Source organism: Pteropus vampyrus, unplaced genomic scaffold (assembly GCF_000151845.1).
Source record: "Pteropus vampyrus isolate Shadow unplaced genomic scaffold, Pvam_2.0 Scaffold453, whole genome shotgun sequence".
Lineage (NCBI taxonomy): Eukaryota > Metazoa > Chordata > Mammalia > Chiroptera > Pteropodidae > Pteropus > Pteropus vampyrus.
Window position 1 is genome coordinate 1,472,608 of NW_011889234.1, and position 17,723 is coordinate 1,490,330.

The window sequence follows — 17,723 nt, forward strand, 5'->3', positions numbered from 1 at the left end:
CTCTGTCCCACTCAGCCGCTTGAGACCAGGCAGCCTTGCGTCTTTGCCATCTCCTACTTTATGCCATTGCAGGGTGATTTCTTTCTTCTCTCTCTAGTTGTAGTGCTCCTGTTCATATAGATCCCAGGTGACTTCGCTTGCTGTTTGTTCCATGTTTCTGTCACAACTTTGATTTGGTTGCAAGAGGGATGAATCTACGCCATTTTTCCGCCTCTCTGGTTGTCTTAGATTTTACTTCTACATGTTAGAAACCGCATACTACATTGTTATTATTTTTGTTTAAACAGTTATCTTTTAAAGAGATGTAAATAATGAGAAAAATATCTAATACTTATATAGTTTTCCTTGTCAATACTTTCATTGTGTAGATCCACATTTCTAATATGGTGATTTATTTTCCTTCTGCCTAAAATATTATAATGTGAAATGGATGGTGAAATATTTTCTCAGCTTTGTGTGCCTGAAAAGTCTTTTAACTTTGATTTTGAAAGACGTCTTCACTGGGCTGACAGTTTTTTCTTTCAGTACTTTAAAGATGATGGTCTACTGTCTTTTTATTTGCTTTGTTTGTGATGTCTCCTGCTGTTGTCTTTTGTACTTAAGTGCCTTTTTTATCACTGGTTTTAAGTAATTTGATTATGATATGCCTTGCTGTAGTTTTTTTATGTTTCATGTTTCAATGATGCTCTCTGTTCATTATTTAAATTATTTTTTCTTTCCAGTTTTTATGTTGTGAAGTTTAATTGCTATGTCTAACAGCTAATCTGTTAATTTCATCCATTGTATTTTTCATCTCATGTATTACAGGTTTCATCTCTAGAAGCTTTATCTGGGTCTTTTTATATCTTTCATATCTACTAAATTTTTTGAATATATAATACATTATAATTGTTTTAATGTTCTAGTCTTTTAATTATAATATCTTAATATTTTTGTCAGAGCTGGGTTGGTTTTGACCTTTTTCCCTTATTGATTATAATTTTATGTTTCGTTGGATATTTGGTAATTTTTTATTGAATACCAGACACTGTAAATATTATCTTTCTGGGTGTTGGATATTTTTATTTTTCTATAAAAAATTTTAAACTTAGTCTGAGATGCAGTTAAGTTACCTGAAAATAGTTTGAGACTTTCAAGACTTGCTTTTAAGATTTACTAGGTAGTATCTAAGTAGTGCTCAGTCTAGGGCCAATAATTCCCCACTCCTGAGGCAAGACTTATCCGGATTTTCTACCCAATTACTGTGAATCACAAAATTTTTCTGTGACCCATATGCGGGCCAAGCACTGATCTCTAAGTGTTTCTGGTCTTTCTTTCTCTGGCCTTATGAAATTTCCTCATATGCAGGTACTGTTAGTACTCAGTTGGATTCTCAAGGAGGACCCTATGAAGGTCTCTGGAGTTCTCTCTGTGTGTGGCTCTCTTCTCTCCAGAGAATTCTAACCACCTTGTCTTCTCCAATCTTATAATGTTTTCTCCTCAACCCAGGTTATTTCCTGGGCTCCTCCTGGTGTCCCTCATCCTGCACCACACCTTTTCTCTCCTAACATAGCTTCATATGCCTACTAGTCTTGTTTTTAATCCTTACTTTCTTTTGGTAAACAGGAACTCCTCCTCTTTTTGCGAGTTCCGCTATTTTTTAAATGTACTGAAGAATTATAAGAATAATACAAAGTTCTTCTCTGAGTCCTCTCACCCAGATTTACCAATTATCATTCTGTTACAGTTGCTTTATCATAGCAGTCCCCAAACTTTTTGGCACCAGGGACTGGTTTCATGGAAGACAGTTTTTCCATGGACCAGGAGGTGGGAGGAATGGTTTCAGGATGATTCAAGCACATTACCTTTACTGTATACTTTATTTCTATTATTATTACATTGTAATACATAATGAAATAATTATATAACTCACCATAATGAAGAATCATTAGGAGCCCAGAGCTTGTTTTCCTGCAACTAGTTGGTCCCATCTGTGGGTAATGGGAGACAGTGACACCCGAAGTGTGTTGCTTACGTCCAGTCTACTCTGTAATCTTGGTTTGGTTGCTTTCACTGCAGAAAACTCTACCTCACAAAGTTAGGATGTTGGAAATGGAAGCAGGCTTTTCAGTGCTTTTGTGGCAATCTCAGGATATTCTGCCTTGATTTTAATCCAGAACATGTGGAGATTTGAAGTTGTCTCAAACATACTTTTAAGGTCACCGTCATTTGCAATCTCAAGCAGTTGATTCTCTTTTGACACAAAAATGTTTCACCTGACTTATTCACAAATAGATTGCGGAACCATTCCTTCCCAGTTTGGGGGTCTTTTGTGGTAGGGAAGTAATGTTCAAACTCATTTGAAAGCTGAGATAGGTGATCATGTACCAGCTGGGAGAAAGAAGGCCCTGGCTCATTCTCTTTCAAAATCTCTGCTAATGTTTGAAACATGTCAAAAATCCCATGTTCACTCATTGCCTCCGTAATTCCAGTTTGGCTTTGAATGCAGCCACTTTATCTCCTGACTTGAACACAGTCGTTGTTCTCCCCTGAAGTGACAGATTGAGTTGGTTAAGCAGGTTGAATATATCACACAAGTGCAAGTTTTGCAGCCCATTCTGTGTCACTGAAATGTGCTGCTAGTGGTGACTCTTTTTCTAAAATCTTTGGAGTGGCTCTCATAACCCAAAACCTCTGGCCAGTGATCTACCTTTAGAAAGCCATCTCACTTCTATGTATGAGAGAAGACGTGTGCTCTGTGTCCATCTCCTCACAGAGCTGAGCAAAGAGATGTGAGTTAAGGGCACGTACTTTAATGTAGTTGATCATTTTAATCACATCCTGGAAAATGTTAAGTTCAGGTGATTTCAGCTAGCCAGCATTTCTCCGTGGATGACATAGTGTGTAGACTCTCATTCAAAGCGACTTCTTTGACCTGAGTAGTGAAACCAGAAAGCCATCCGGTCACAGCAGCTGCTCTGTCCATGCGTATACCGACACAAAATGACCAATTCAGTTTCCTGATATGTACATTCACAGACTTGAATAGTTCTGCAGCTATGGTGTTGGTTGGCAGCAAAAGCACATATAACATATCCTCATGCACATCCTCCTGAAAAAGATATTGCCTAGAAGCAAGCATTGTTGCCTTGTGGTCACCCTGGATTGTATACCACAGTGACTCATTAATCCTCTCTAATAATTGTGCCTCAGTATCCTCTGCTGTTTCATCAGTTCATCTAGTTATGGTGGTAGACAGAGGAACATGTGCCACAATTTGAACTATAGCCTTTCTTAAATGTTCACAACACATGTCCTTAGCAGCAGGCAGGATCAACTTTTCACAATAGTAAAGGGCTTCTTAGCTTTAGCAATATAGTTAGCCACTAAGGATGACGCTCTCAGTGCAGACACTTGATGAAGTGGTATTCTTCAATAATTGCTTCTGTTCTTCATGTTCATGTTTCTTTCTTTTGAAAAACTCTAAAGGCTTGTCTTTATTGCAGGGTGCTTGGTTTCCATGTGGTGAAGCAGTTTTGAAGATTTCATAGCTTCGTTGGATAGCTGGTCACCACATATTACACAAAGTGGTCTTGGAGAATGTGAATCACCTTGCAATGGACCCATGATTTAAGTAGGACTCTTGGCATTTACTTTTAAATACAGCATGCTTTCTGTTGAGGTCTTGGAGTTTTCTGCTGTCTTATCATTGGATCTTTCCCCCTTTTCAAATAAGCTCTCCAGTGGCGTTTGTTTTTTTACTCATTTTGGCTAGAGTTAGCTTGTGGGCTTACCAAAACTGTGACCGAGAAGTGTGCAGTGTGGGAATGCAGCGCGGACAGATGTGGTAAATAAAATAATGGCGGGGCCATGCACGGACTGAAATAAATGTCAGATTCTGACAGCCTGGCACCAGATGCAACTGTACAATTGAAGTGCATCAACCCACTTGCCACTATAAAGCCTGTCATCAGATGTAGCTTAATCATCACCTGCCATTCACTGGTAGGATATGATATGAGTCTACAAGCAGTTGATTTATTATGGTCTCTGTGCTAATGTCAATCTGTATTTGCAGCCATTCCCCAGTACTAACATCACAGCCTCAGCTCCACCTCAGGTTATCAGGCATTAGATTCTCATAAGGCATGTGCAACCTAGATCGCTCACATGTGCAGTTCATAACAGAGTTTACAGTCCTATGAGAATCTAATGCCTGATGATCTGAGGCGGAACTGAGGTGGTGATGCTAGTGCTGGGGAGCAGCTGCATATATAGATGAAGCTTCTTTAATCACTTGCCTGCTACTCAGCTCCTGCTGTGAGGCCTGGTTCCTAACAGGCCCCACTCTGGTACCAGTGCCGGTTCTTGGCCTGGTGTTGGGGATCCGTGCTTTATCACACACGTTCTCTCTCTCTTTCTCTCTACTCCCCCTCCAAATGCTATTTTTTTCTGAACCATTTGAGAATAAGTTGAAGACATCATGCTGTTTTATACCCCTATATTCTTTAGTGAATATTTTCCAAGAACAAGGACATTTTTACCAATAACCATCATACAATTATAAAATCCAGAAATGTAACATCGATGCATACTATTTCGTAGGGAAAACTCAGTCTTTCTTCTGTATTTCTCCTTTACTACTTATACAGAGCACTTCACTTGTGACATTTCTAGTCATCAAATGGTGGGAATTCTTGCCCATACCAAGCAATTCTGCAACATCAGCTGAGTGTCTTACAGTTTACTTCTGACACTATCCACCTGGAGATAGCATCAGATCACACAACTTTAGGGCTCAGTCCCATGAGTCTGCCTCCTAGTTCAATACCAGAAGCAAGAGTTAGGTCCTTAGGTTACCCATAACTTCTGTCCCACTTGGCTACAAATCGGCAGTTCCCATGACCTCCTCCTTGGATTCAGTTATTTGCTAGAACAGCTCACAGAACTCAGGGAATCGCCTACTTCTGTGTATTAGTTTATTATATAATAAAGGATATGATAAATATGGACAGCCAAATAAATGATACATAGGGTGAAGTCTGGGAGGTTCTTCAGCACAGGAGCTTCTGTCTCTGTGGAATTGGGATACATCATCATCCCAGTTCATGGATGTGGTCAGCAACCTGGAAGCTCTTTGAACCACATAGTATTGGCATTTTTATGGAGTCTTCATCATGTAGACATGATCAGTTTACCAACTCCATTTCCAGTCTCTCTACCCTCTATAGAGAATGGGAGGAAGAGATGAAAATTCCCAGCTTCTAATCATGGCTTGGTCTTTCTGGTGACCAGCCCCCATTCAAAAACCATACAGGAGCCCACCCAGAGTTTTCTCATTTAGAACAAAATACACTCATATCACCTAGACAATTCCAAGGGATTTAGGAGCCCTGTATCAGAAACTGGGGACAAAGGCTAAATATTGAAACAAAAGATTTGTTCCTAGTTCTCTTACCTGTTAGGAAATTATAAGTTTTAGGAGCTCTTTGCCAACAACTAGGGTCAAAGACTAAATATTAGAACAAAAGATTCTCCTAGCACCCCTATTTACAAGGGTTTTAGGAGCCCTGTATCAGGAACTGGGATGATATAAATATATATTCTTATATATATACTCTCATGTTCACTTTCTGCCAGTTGTCTCAATGTCCTATAACATTTTTTTCTCCAATATGAGGAATCTCTAATTTCCTGTGGTCTGGGACAGTTCATTAGCTCTCTCTTTTATGATATTGCATTTTTGAAGTGTATAGGCTAGTTATTTTGTACACCGTCCCTCAATTTGTGTTCGTTTGAAGTTTCTCTTAATTGAATTCAGGTTATGTATTTTTGTAGGAATACTGTGTAAGAGATGTGGCTTTATCTGGGCATTACATCAGCTTGTTTTATTTGTGAAGTTACTTGCAATCATTTGTATTGTTCACCAGATTTCTCCATTGTAAAATTATCTTATTTTCCCTTTGTAATTAATAAGTAATCATTGGAGACATACTTTGAGAGTATATTAATATCTTGTTTCCCATCAAACTTTAACCTATAGTTTTAGTAGTCACTGATGCTCTTTCCCTGATTTAGTTATTACTATGATTGTAAAATGCTTTTCAAACTCTGTCATTTCTTCAATATTTATTAGATGGCATTCTACTATAAGTTTTCCATTCTTAATCTACATCTATTTGTCTACCTATCATACTGTTTCTTACTACCAACACTTCTGACACCAAATATGTGGGTTTTCTATACCAAAAAATTATCCTGTTTTCTTCATACACCAACTGGTGTCTATAATTCAGTTCAATTCTGATCCTACCTAGAGTTAGCAAGACTCTGCAGGATAAGGGCTTACTCCCACAAGACTGCCCCTATTTCAGAGCCCTCATAAGCCCAGGCCTCTTCTCCTATACTTCTGACTAACTGGCTATAAATTAGAGGTTTCTATGACCCTGCCTCAGGTTCAGTAATTTGCTAGGATGGCTGACAGAACTGAAGAAAACAGTTTATTTGCTGTCACTGATTTATTATAAAAGATACAATCCAGGAACAGCCAAATGGAAGAGATGCATAGGAAAAGGTATGAAGGAAGGGGTATGGAACTTTCATGTTTTCTTTGGGTGTGTCACCCTCCCAACACCTTGATGTGTTCAAAAACCTGGAAGTTTTCCGAACTCTGTAGTTTAGGAGTTGTTATGGAGGCTTCATTATATAGACTGGTTGATTAAATCACTGGCTAATGTTAACTCAATCTCCAGCTTCTCTTTCTTCCCTGGAGATCCTGGGGTGGAGCTGAAAGTTTCAACCCTCTTCATGCTTTGGTCTTTCTGGAGACGAGCACCCATCCTGAAGCTATTTCAGAGCACCTCAGCGAAGAGTCATCTCATTGGTATACCAAAGGCACTCTTATCACTCAGGAAACTCCAAGGGTTTTAGAAGTTCTTATGTCAGAAACCAGGGAGGAAGACCAAATATATATTTCTTATTATATCACAGTATCACTCTATCTGATTATCTAAGCAGTAGAGACTTGTGGTTTCTTATGTTATTCAGTGGATTACATTAGTGAATTAAGGGTTTTCTTTAAGTAAATGATAATGACTTTTTTCTAATTTGGCATAATGAGAGGAAATGAGCTAAAATAAAAACAAATTATTTTATTTAGCACTCTTATTTTTTTTAGGAACAGAGATCACCTCAGATACTTTGTAATGAGAAGCCATACTGTAAGGATACACAGATTAATAAAAAGACAAATTTCAGCCACTTGGCAAGACCTCAAGGAAACCCAGGAAAAAGCCAAACTGAGATTCCAATCCCACTCTCCTTTCCCATGAAAAGAATAAATAGAACAATTATGTGAGCTTCATGGAGAATAGGACTAATAGGCCATTCTAGAGTCTCAGAAAGTTATGGATTCTTGGTTAACTAACTGTCCATCTAGCCTTAGGAGTTCACAGATCTACTAATAACTTGACTTCCTTTTAAATCTTTGTTTTCTTCCTATTCTTAACTGTTTGGTGTAGCTATAGTTCTGGAGAGATGGAGGGATGGAGGGGGAGAGAGAAAGAGAGAGCACAGAGAGTGAGAGAATAGAAAGAGAATAGACAGACAGATAGATATAGGTAGGCCAGCCTGGGAGGTTGTCACCATTGTTATTTGGGCAGAGCTTCTACCAAGCCCCTCATAGTTTGCTTACCAATCTCTAAACTATGTCAGGTGCTCATTCTCAGCTCACTCAGGTATATGGAAGAGCAGCTGGAATCATAATTTTCAGAACACGTATTACTCCTTTTCATTGGAATATTCTGTGGCTAGCTCTCCTTCTAGTAGGGTTGGTGGAGAGGGCAATTTCTCTAAGTGGCATCTGAGGATATAGTTGGTAATGTGTATCTGCATCCTGGTTCTTCATCCTTCCAGAACCAAGCCCTACTCTGTAGGCAATGTAAGCTAAGTGATTTACTTCCTGTGTTATTTTGAGACTGTTAATATTGCGATAATTTTAAATAATGATAATGCTGAAAATCGATGTAAAACTAGGGCAAGGATTTTCAATTATTTAATACCTTGTATTCACTAAAAATTCTGTGAAACCATGACTGTTAATTAAGTCTGCCATATTAATATGGCCTGATTAAGAGGTGTAAATATTACTCAGTATATTTTCTTAAACTTTTATGTGTTTACAGCATCATCATTTAGTATTTTCCTTAAAAGAGCTATTCAAAACTTCCGTGAATATCTGTGTAGACTAGCAGTTAACATTTTCCAGAAGCCAAACTAGACTTCTCACAACTTATAATTTGCCTTTGAAAATTTTCTGCATTGAATATCATTTGTTCATGTGTTCTTGTTATTTGACATGACTGAAATATTAATAACTAATTGTTTAAAGTGCAATATTTCAGTTAATTCCATGTATAATTAAAAAATTTAAATACATTAACATTTCACAACATAGTCTGTAATTGGGATTAGGTCTGTTTGTGTTTGCTGTTCAAATACTCAGTATATTTGATATTTGGATAAAATGCTATTTTTCATATCAAGTATATTTGTTTAAAATTTTAGAGGGGATATACTAAGGAGCTTTGAAAGTTTGTATTTAACATAAAGTTATTTGATTATTTTCAATATTAAAAATATAGAACAGTTTTTTGAAATTCCACAGGCTTATGTGACTATTAGATTTTGCAGGTTTGCATTGTTTAATGGTGTTTCTTTTTCTGTCATACATAAAACATTTGATCTCGAGGTCATGTTCGGAATGGGATCAGGGGAGGGAAAAATGAGATGAGATACTCTCTCAGTTTTTTTTTAGAAAACATAAAACTATCCCATTTCCTTTAAGTAGACTTTCCTAAATGATTAACTTTATTTCACAAGAGGAAACGCATCTGTATTTTATAATACAATACTTTCCTTGTACATCATGTGAATTGTTAAGTATGTTGACATTTAAAAAGCTGTCTGACTCAACCAACTATTTACAACAAGCCCAGGCCAGCCAGAACTACTTTGCAAGGGTCATGTAGACTTACTGAAGTTAAAACTACTACAAGGCAAGATTATTCTAGAGACATGAAGTCTGGCTTTTGACTTCAGGAAATATCACTTTGGAAATTACTCTTTAAGTAGGATTATATATAACAGTTTGAAATATGCATCTAAAGTGAACTGTTACCATACCAAATAGAACTTATTACCAAGGAATTTTAAAAAGCATTTTGGTTACTATTATTTGAAATTACTTTAGAAATGTTTGAAACTGAATTGTGAAACTACCTCATAGTGAAGGCTTTAAAAATAACATGGTGTTTTCTGGCTGTGAAAATCTGATTTTATTATTATTGTAAATTGATTATGAGAAAGCTATTAACTAGAGGTAGATATTTAACCAATGTCTAATTGAAAAATAAAATTTCTTAACTGTACACCTATAAAAAAATAAACTCTTGATGCCAAATTGTTAAGTTCCTCATTGTAGTAAACAACTAGGTGAAATGCAGGAGTCTAGGATGCATAGTTATTTTCTGGATTCTTATTCTGTGTGGTGGGAATGATTATCCATTTAATAGTAGGATGGTTCTCATTTTTATAGTGTCTATAGCATATATATGTACATATACATATGTATACATTTTGCATACTGCGTGCTATATACGTATAGTAATATGTTTATATATACTGTGTACTGCATAAGATATATAGAGTACAGTATACTACATAGTATATGTGTGTGTGCATGTGCGGAGAGAGACAGACATAGTGTCTATAGTAGAGGCCAATGCTTTTTTAGGCTATTTCTATCATATAATATAGAGAAATAGTTATTTTATCAATGATCTTTAGTCTATTTAGTTCTAGCAGTTATCTTCTAAGCAGCTCTCCTTTGCCTTATTTTTTAAGGTTGTATTATAGAATCATTTGTGGCAGTTGTGTATGTTTATCTTTTCATTTTAGCCCTTTACTAAACAGACCATTTTTGTTAAAAGATACATTTTAAAAGAGAATATAATCATGACTTTTATACAAATGTAAATTGAACACAAGTCAAGATTTTATTTAACTCATTAACTAATGATATTATGATATTGTTTGAAGTATCACATATTTATATTTCAAATAAAGAATGCTGAAATGAACAATAATCAGGACCGATTTACATATCTGTAGACAGGTGTATCATTTGTTTTGTTATCAATTTTCTACAAATTAACTTCTCTCCCTATAGAGTTATAAAAAAAGCCTCGTCAATGACAGACAATGGGCCAAGCTAGCTAAGACACCCATTAAATTTCAGTCTTTCACAATTTTTTTTCCCTGTTCAATACTGGTTCCCTCTCTGGTACTTTATATTAGCCTGATTTTAGTAGTTACCAGAGAGAAATTGTTTCATGTCTGCACAATTATTTCAGTTTAGTCAAGTAAATTCTTTGAAGGCAGACACCCCAAAATGTGTGAATCTGAAATCAATAATATGATGCTCTGGGTGTAAATGCAAAAGTTGAATGGTCAAAATCTGTGTTCTAGTTCAGAAAGTAGAAGAAAATAGGTTTTTAATCTAATTTTATTTATTTTTTAAATTTATTATTTTCTTTATGGTGACGTTGGTTAACGAAATTCTAATCTTATTTTAATTGTAATGGAGTTATTTGAAAGAATGTAGCAATGAATGCTTTCGAAATGCAAGAATCCTCTTTTAAAGGAATTAATTCCTCCTTGCTTTATTTAATAAATGAGAGCTTTATATATCTGATTTTAAGTTGGGTATAACTTTAACTCCAAAATAATTTGAAGCACTGAACTATGAAAGAAGCAAGCATGACATGTTACTTTTAGAAATCCTCAATTGTATGATTTTACTCTGCTGTTTGCTCCCTTGTCAGTCATTTATGCTCTTTATTTTATAATAAATAGTAATATATTAGAACTAACTTACAGATGCATTCCCTTCTTATTTTGAGGGACTGTTAAATGTGGTGAGGTAGGCTCTACTATCTACCCCTGGCAGTTAGACTGTGAGCCAGACAGTCCTGTACAAGACACTAACACTTAAGAGTGATGATGTTAAATTACTTAGATTAGATGATGCAGCTGTGGAGTTGAGAGTTTCCCATAAGAGTGGACAGTTGGCATGAATATTCAATGTGTTTTAAGGGCTATGAGATCTGAGTATATGGCTTAGAATTCTCATCATACCTTACCTCCTTTAGTTTCCTCTGGAGCCTAATTCTCTAGGCTTTCATCGATTCAGTGGCCTACTTTATTTTAATGCAATGACTTTATTTTCTGTTAAAGTTAACTGGAGTTGGTTTCTATTGTTTATTAAACAAACAAACAAAAAACTCTAGTAGAAGAAACAGCCAAGTACATGGTTATGTACTAGGTATATGATCATTATCACGTTTACTTACATGGAACAAAGTAAAGTATATATATTGTTTGTGGGAAAAATAAAAACAAGGCTGATATAATTTAAGTTGAATTATAACCTAATAGACTACATGAATCAATTTATGGAATAATAGTGATAACATGAATATATCATTTTGAAATATTATAATCCATCTTTTACCTTGTGGTCATGTGTCCAAGAATATCCTTTGAATATTTAAAACTTTCCTGGCATCTTAAAATATTAGCTGCTTCTAGTAATAGTGGAGTAGCTTGTGTTGAACTAATCCTGCAGAAAACCATTACAAATTCTGGACAAAATACAAAAACCTCACAACTCTCTGAAGGCACTGGAGAGTGACCATTAACCGGAAGAAATTGAAGGGGAGTCAACACTTGGAAAGAGAGAATAAAATTGCATAAATGAAAATGAGATTTTGTTGCCAGCGGAACTGCAAGAAATGTTAAAGGGAATTAGTTCTTCAGGCTGAAGGGAAATTATATCAGATTGAAACTTGGATCTTCTGAAGAATGAAGAGCACCAGAAATGGAAAATATATGGGCAAATATATTTATTTCTCTCAATTTCTTTAAAATATATATTTCTATTTAAGGTAAAAATATAACATATTGTGAAGTGCATACGTGAATGTAATACATGCTATGTGTATAGCATAATATTAAGGAAGGGGAATTGCAAGTTTCCTGCATTTTACATGAAGTATTACAATATTAACTCCCAATAGACTGAACATTAAGAATGTATATTGTTATCCTATACATTGAGAAATCAATAAAAACTAATGCAGAGGTATTGTTAAATATGAGGTTAGCTGTTTTTAATATGCTGGCATAAAGCTGAATCCAGATTTCAAAGAAGAATTACAAATGTATTTAAATGATTAGATATCAAACATAAGATACTTTGAAATAGTAAGTAGAAAATATCAGTAGCCTGTAAAAGTACTGAAATAATGCTGAAACTCTGGTAAATAATAATTATAATAGCTAATACATGTTGAGTACTATGTGTCAGGCATTGTATTAAGCTCTTTACATGTATTGTCACATTTATTCTTTACAACAACCTCAATAGGGTAGTTGCTATTATTCCATTTTACCATGAGGAAAGTGAAGTATGGTGTTGTTAAATAATTTATCCAAGATTTCATGATTAATAAGTGGCAGAGCCAAGATTTGAACCCAGGATTTCTGACTTTAGACTTGTGCTCCTAACTAGTATATCATACCTCCTTAGGAAATAAAACCTGAATTAAGCTTCATGACTAGCATATTGCAAATAAAGTACAGTATATGAATAAAACTAAAGTTTTGTTAAAACATGAAATAAGAGAAACCTTCAATTCTCATTTCTAATGTTTTTAGTATTCTATTTTCCCTATGTGTAATATATACACTGCAGTCTCTCCTATGTAAACTTGATAATGATCATCTTAACTAGATGTATCTCTCTGGTCAATCCCTGGGGCAAATCATTCTTATCCCAAATTCTTCATCTGTTGGCTTTATTTTGTCCTTTAGCCCTTCTTTGACTCTCACAGCTCTTCTTTCAATATATCTGACTTGAAAACAAGAGCTTCCCATAGCCTGGACCAGGAAAATCAAGGGGAAAGTTGGTGAGATGAAGGCTAAGGGGAAGAGAGAAAAATCAGGCTATTATTTAGTGGGGAAGGAAATAAGTGTTTTTTGAATCCCTCGTATATTTTAAGTTTATAGAAATGCTCCACGATTTTGTCCTCTGCCATTTCTGTTTGGCAGTACATGATATAGTTATGTTTTCACTTATTTTTTTTGGTTAAATAGCAAATAACTTTTTTATAAATTAAAAATTTCATTTTATTGCAATGTATAAAACAAAAGTGATATTTTATTTACAGATATTTTTGTAAGTTCACATTTATAATATTTCTATTAAGTCAACGAGATCAATCATGTTTTACCAAAAGCAAAATCAGAAAATGAGAATTGTAAATAATTGTGGTCATAGTTTCAGCACCCAGTTATTTCTGTAGTTTGTTTTAATTAGTTGCTCAGTATTGATAAAAGTAATGAAAAATGGTCCTTCTAAGAGAGGGATGGGGAGCCAATCATTTAACCACATCCTCGGTTATACTGAGTGGTTATAACTGTATACAGTATAGACACTTGAGGTTTAAGGCATATGAGAGACTCTGAAAGGTCTTTTTGAACTGCTCATTTGGAGTCGTTCCTCTGTTGTCGGTAGGGAGCATACTTTGAGGGAAAGAGGCTGGTGTGTATTGGGGGCCCAAGAGAAACCAGAGAGGCTAAAGCTTAGCAAGATGTGATCAGTGAAATTGGAGAAATTATAAGTGGTACATGCCAGGCCTTACAGGTCAAATAAAGCAGGGATCCCCAATTCCCTGGTCACAGATCTGTACCAGTTCATGGCCTCTTAGGAACTGGGCCTCACAGCAGAAAGTGAGCTGCAGGCGGGCGAGGGCAAAGCTTCCTCTGTATTTGCAGCCACTTCCCAGTGCTAGCATCACCGCCTCAGCTCCACCTCAGATCATCAGGCATTAGATTCTCATAGGAGCACTGGTCTCTGGTGCTAGAAAGGTTAGGGACACTGAAAAAGACAAGAGATGGAAATTTTCAGTGGATTTGAGGTTGGGGAGGGGCAGTATTCATTTTACATCTTAAAGGATCTGCCTATAGCATAGAGAAGGCATTAAATATAGATCAGTTGGAAGGTGGTGGCAGTGGAGATGAGGAGAACTAGATATTTAGAAGTATTTCAGAGATAGCATAGACAAGACTGAGTGATGGTTGTATATACATACTGTGGGTGGTAAGAGAGAGGGAGGTATCAAAGATAACTCAGGTTTTTGGGTTATTAACCTTCTTTGTGAACTTTTAAATTGTGTTTGTACTTTTTTATTCAATATGCCCAGTCAGGTTTACAACTTTTCTGTATAGTTGTATGATCTATAATAGAATTTAGTGCTTTTTAAAAATAGATGCTTAACTAATATGGGATTCTTAGTTATCTATATACTGGTTTTCTGTTTGCCTTTTAGATTGCCTAGCAAAATAGTAATTAATTTATAAAATCTTTGAAGTTTTACAATGTGTAAAGCGCTGGTTAGACACAGTAAGCAATTCAGAAATGAGTTGAATGTAGACACAATGCTGAATCACAGATTTTTTCTTAGTGGCTCTTAGATGTCTTACTGTAATTCATATCTATGGGATTTGAATATTTCTTTAATTTTCTGAGGTTATTTAAAATACTACGTATTTTAAAGTTTATATTTTTAGCCTATTTTTTTTATCGGTTCTGACCAATGGTCATCCATACATTTATTTAAACCCTTATTGAACTTAATTGTACTTTTGGTCATGTATTTATGACAAGTTCGTAGGTTCCTTATTAAAAAATACAATACAAATTTTTTTGGGGGGGTCTTAAAACAATCTTCTACAAACTTTGAGGGTTGCAGTTTTTAATTTTATTATTTTGGGATTTGATAATCATTCCATATTCAGCCTGTTTGTGGTTTCAAGGCTTAGGAGAAATGCTATCCCATTTTGCTTTTGTCATATAGACGGACATATTCTTGACTTTTTGTCCTATATTTTTATATAAAAACACTATGCTATTGACTGTTTTAGCTGTTCTTAAAGAGACCTTGACCAGGTGTGTTATTTCTTTTTTTGGTTTATTAGATATTTGATGGTCATTTCAGCCAATTATCCACATCATGGCTGAAAATACTTAGCTAACACTGGGCCTAGAAACAGTTCTTAAAAACAGCATATATTATTTCCATTTGGATAGTTCTCATCTATTGATGACACTTAGAAATGAAATTATTACCAGTTTATAACCACCTAATAGATAAGTTACATAAAACATCAGAGACTTTCTAAACTGTCTTTTTCCTTGAATAGGCTATTTAAAAACGTGTATTGCCTAGTATCCTATTTTTTTGTAACATATTTTATTTTTTCCCTTTACTTTTGTAGAGGTAAAAGTTAGACTAGGATGTATCACTTTCAGAATCACTGAATCTCATGTCCTAGCCACCTTCAACATTCTGTGTCCCAGTGGAATTTTTCTAATCTTTAGGCACTTTTCCAACCTTATTTTAAAAATGGATTCTCTTGAATGATAACTATTAACTAAGTTCTTTCAGCATCACAGGATGCCTTTCATTGAACTTTTAGATTAAAATAAATCAGTTAAGTCATCTTTAATTAGGCCCTTGTATTGATTATCTACATAAACACTTATTATGTTTCTTGTTTGTTTTCCAAATTCTACTTTGGAAAAGAAAATCATCTCTCTCTTTAGGGCATGCAAGTTTTTGTGTAGTCAATAGTCTTCTGAATTTCCTAACTACTATTTCTTCTTAAATGACTATGGCTAAATTTGAGATCTTACACAAATTAATAGTTTCCCAAAGTTAATAGCTTAGAGCAGGTTTAAGTTTTAATAACTTTAGAAGTATAAATGCCACAGACTTAGGGAAAAAACATCATTTGAAAGTTTAATTATTTAAATTTCTTTTATGTGCAAATATTTTTATGAATTTTGAATAATAAAATTTTAACTTTTTTTGTTTTAGTCCTTGCAAGCATTGAATAAAATGTTAACTGTGCTCTTGGTTAGCTGAAATCAAATTCATGATGACAGAAAATTCACTTCCTATCATAAGAAGGAGTCTCCCCACAGACAGTTAATTAACAACTGGATGAAGAAGTCGAGGACACTGGGCTTAGTTTATGTTTACAGCAAGCCTGGATCTGGGAGATGCCAGCAAGGCAGAGACTGTGGCCCAAATTGAAATGGCGTTGGCAAGGAGTCCAAAAAACATGCACTGCACATCTGCTGAATCAAATATTCTAGAAGCCATAGGCTGCGGAATTCGAACAGTGACACTCCAAAGCATGTCTGCATGTTCAGACGCTACAAGATTACCATGCCAAGTTCACTTCTGTCAACTAATGAAGAGAAAATTGAAAAATTCCAACTATATTCTTGACAAAATGACCTTTTCTGATGAAGCACCTTCCTACTTATGTGGCAGTATTGTCTGTCACATGTTAGTTGCCTGTTTGGTGTATAGAAAAGCTTCAAAGTTTGGCAATACAAAAATCTTCAAAAATTAACATTTGGCGTGCTATTAGCAGGTCTTGCATTATTGGCCCTCCCTTTTTTATCGAGAAATAATTCACATATACAGTTCACTCTTTTAAAGTATACAGTTTATTGGTACTTGGTATACTCATAAAGTTTACAACCATCACCACTATCTGATTTAGAACATTTTTATCACCCCAAAAAGAAATCCCATAGTGATTGCTTGTTGTTTTCCCTTCCCTCCAGCCCCTGGCAACTAATCTCCTTTTTGTGCCTATGGATTTGCCTAGTCTGTATGGTTCACATAAATGGGATTATACAATATGTGGCCTTTTGTGTCTTTTGACCCTTTCTTTTTGAAGAAACTATAATCAGTGATGAATCTTACTTAGCAGTGCTTTAGAATTTTTTCATTTCCACACTGCAGTGATTACTCTATTAAATTACCCTTTTTCAACAAGACAGAACACCTGTTATGCATTGTATGCGTGACAGTTTCTGCATGACAGTTTCTCAGACTAGTGGAACAGTAGAGGAGGTCTTCTTATCTTCTGTCACCTGTTCTTTTTTAGACTTTTTTTGTGAGATCATGTGTAAACTGTTGTATATGTATCAAAACCTTTTTCTTTAGATAATTTTAATAGTAGAATTACAAGTGCAATTGTTTCAGTCACTGAACCAGCAGTAGACTATATATGTGTATGTATATGTGTCTATTTACCTATGTATATTTCCTAACTCTGACCCCTGAGTGCCTGGAAGCAATAACAGTCTAGTAACAGTGAGTACACTAGTGCCCAGATCTTGGTTTCTCAGTAGCATTCTCTATTAAAAGGAATCATGCTCCTTAGGGAAATGACTGTTGTGCCAGAAAGCAATGAAGTATTGAATGATAAAACCATGTTAAAAGCACACAGGTGCAAGCTGAGGGAGCTCTACCAGCCAAATCAGTGATATATTGAACATCAAAATAAATGATAGATTGAACCCATTGAATAAATTGAAGTGCATGAGGACATACTGATATAAATAAATGAATAAATGGGTTAAATGAAAGGCTCTACCTTATAATAGAATGCCAATTAATAAATCTAGATAAATGTGGAATTTGAAAATCACCTTTGGCATCCCTCATAGTAATAAATGATTTAGGCAGAATCATCAGTGGATGCTATAACTAGTGATTGAAAGTTTGATGAGAAGTGAGATATTTTTTTTAAAGTTTCAA

The 17,723-nt window shown here is 35.2% G+C and overlaps 1 protein-coding gene across 10 annotated transcripts in view; it reads left to right on the forward strand.

The window, feature by feature from the left end:
* Positions 1 to 17,723, forward strand: part of WDPCP (WD repeat containing planar cell polarity effector) — a 291,597-nt gene that overhangs the window by 16,139 nt on the left and 257,735 nt on the right. For 2 of the 10 annotated variants that reach the window (XM_023524235.1, XM_023524236.1), the window contains exon 2: positions 3,486 to 3,613. The exons of the other annotated variants lie outside the window; for them this stretch is intronic. The gene's annotated coding sequence lies outside the window, so the exon portion shown is untranslated. The remainder of the gene's footprint in view (positions 1 to 3,485; positions 3,614 to 17,723) is intronic. 10 annotated transcript variants of the gene reach the window in all.